We start from the raw sequence: 2,415 nt of genomic DNA, 5'->3' as shown, positions 1-2,415 counted from the left end.
ATATGTGTGTGTGTGTGTGTGTGTGTGTGTGTGTGTGTGTGTGTGTGTGTGTGTGTGTGTATATGTATATATATATATATATATATATATATATATATATATATATATAATATATCCATCAAAAGCAGCACATCCCCAAATACATAGATATATATAAATACATACATATATATATATATATATATATATATATATATATATATATATATATATCATGATATGCAGGTTAATATGCATGCTATCTCTCTCTCTCTCTCTCTCTCTCTCTCTGTCTCTGTCTCTGTCTGTCTCTCTCTCTCTCTCTCACTCTCTCTCTGTCTCTGTCTCTGTCTCTCTCTCTCTCTCTCTCTCTCTCTCTCTCTCTCTCTCTCTCTCTTTCTCTCTCTGTCTCTGTCTCTGTCTCTCTCTCTCTCTCTCTCACACACACACACACACACAACACCTATATATGCATGTCTTCACCTCTGTCTCACTCCGCATACTAGCACACCAATCTGTCATCGACCTATATCCGGCGTTTCCGGCCCGACTCTCACTCTCGCCGACCGACTAAAACAGTGGGAGTGACCCGACCGCGTGTGCCGACTGCAAGGAGCGGGCGTGCGGGCGTGCGGGCGCTCATTGGGAACCGACACGCGTTGAACTTATGCCATGACGTAAAGGTAACGAGGATGACCTTCCTCTCCCGCGTCCTCGTCCTCGCCCTGGTCCCCGTTCCTCGCTCCTTCTCGCTTTTCTTCTCGCCCGAGCTCGCCCGTCGCCGTTCTCTATTCTTCTCACGTTCTCGCTCTCTTTTTCTCTTCTTCTCTCGGTCTCGTTCTCTCTCGGTCTCGTTCTCTATCGGTCTCGTTCTCTCTCGGTCTCGTTCTCTCTCGGTCTCGTTCTCTATCGGTCTCGTTCTCTCTCGGTCTCGTTCTCTCTTGGTCTCGTTCTCTCTCGGTCTCTTCTTCTCTCGTTCTCGTTCACTTACTCTCTCGGTCTCTTCTCTTCTAGTTCATGTTCGCTCTCGTCCTCTTTCGCCCGTTTTCGACTCCGCCCACATTCTCGCTAACTCTCATTCAGTCTCGCTGAACTCTCGTTCATTCTCGTTTACATTCGCTGACTCTCGTTCAGTCTCGTTTGTTCCCGCTAACTCTCGTTCAGTCTCTCTAATTCTCGTTTATTCTCGTTCAGACTCGTTCAGTCTCGCTAACTCTCGTTCATTTTCGTTTAATCTCGCTAACTCTCGTTCAGTCTCGCCAACTCCCGCGTTTGTACGTTTTTCCACGCTCGTTTCTGTTCGTTCTACTCGTTCGTCGCTGGTCATTCTCGCTCGTTCTCACTCGTTCTTTTTCGATCTCGCTCGGTTTCGCTCGATCTCAGTCATTCTCGTTCGATCTCGCTCGTTCTCGATCAATCTAACTCCGTCTCGTTTGGTTTTGCTCGGTCTCCTTTGTTTTCGCTCACTCTCGCTGTCCCTTTCGCAAGACATGATGCACTTCGCCAAAAATAACTCGGCTAACTTAGATGACATAATACGTACGGAAAATGATAATGATAACAGTGATAATAATGACGACAATAGTTTTGATTATTATCGCTATCATCACCACAAAAATGACGATAATGATAATGATAGTAATAATAATAAAGCAATAATAATAATTTTGTTTATAATGATAATAATAATGATGGTAACAATAATGATAATGATGAAGATGATGACGATGATATCATGAATAAACGAATAAATAAATAAACAGATAGCCTGATGAATAAATTAAATAGACTAGATATGAGAAACATTATTCCCTATTAATATCAATGTAATATTAATTTCTCCGTAAATTCATTTCTTCACTGATTCACTCACAACCAATGTAAGACATCTAAAAAATGCAAAATATCTTACTACGAAAGTCACCGATTCAAACGACGACAAAAAACCACTTTTTCTTCACTTCACAGTTTTATCCTTGTGTGTGTTTCTCCTTGCTATTATCCTTATTGGTATACTTCTTTGTCTCCTTCTTCGTACGATTATCCTATTGTCTTTATCTTTATGACATTCCTTGCTTGTCTATTTATCTTTTCAGTATCCTTTTAATTTTTTCTTTCTTTTTTTGATTTTGCTATTTAATCCTCGTCTTCCCTTCTAAAGACGATTTATCCTCGTCTCTCTCTTCGTCTCTCGCCGATCCTACTTCTCAAATATCCTTAATTCTCGTATTTTCGCTCTCTTCGCAAAAATCCGCCGCGTCACGCTACCCTTCCGACGATCGCCTTTTGAACACAGCAGCGCGAACGCATCCTCGCCGTCGCTTGCCCAGATCGACTGTCCTGGTGGTCGCCGACGGAACGCTCTTATATAGCCTCCATCGGCGTGCGCGAGGGCGGGAAGGGAAGAAGAAGAAGAAGAAAAAAAAAAAGAGTGTG

At 42.6% G+C, this 2,415-nt stretch overlaps 1 protein-coding gene across 1 annotated transcript in view; it reads right to left on the bottom strand.

Moving 5' to 3' along the window:
- LOC125036068 overlaps positions 1–2,314 on the bottom strand; it is a 9,332-nt gene extending 7,018 nt beyond the window's left edge. The window contains exon 1 of the mRNA XM_047628460.1: positions 1,892–2,314. The gene's annotated coding sequence lies outside the window, so the exon portion shown is untranslated. The remainder of the gene's footprint in view (positions 1–1,891) is intronic.
- Between the last annotated feature and the right edge of the window lie 101 nt (positions 2,315–2,415).

The sequence above is a fragment of the Penaeus chinensis genome, chromosome 20 (assembly GCF_019202785.1).
Source record: "Penaeus chinensis breed Huanghai No. 1 chromosome 20, ASM1920278v2, whole genome shotgun sequence".
Classification (NCBI taxonomy): Eukaryota; Metazoa; Arthropoda; class Malacostraca; order Decapoda; family Penaeidae; genus Penaeus; species Penaeus chinensis.
The sequence above is the reverse complement of the archived record's forward strand: the minus strand, read 5'-3'. Positions and strand labels throughout refer to the sequence as shown.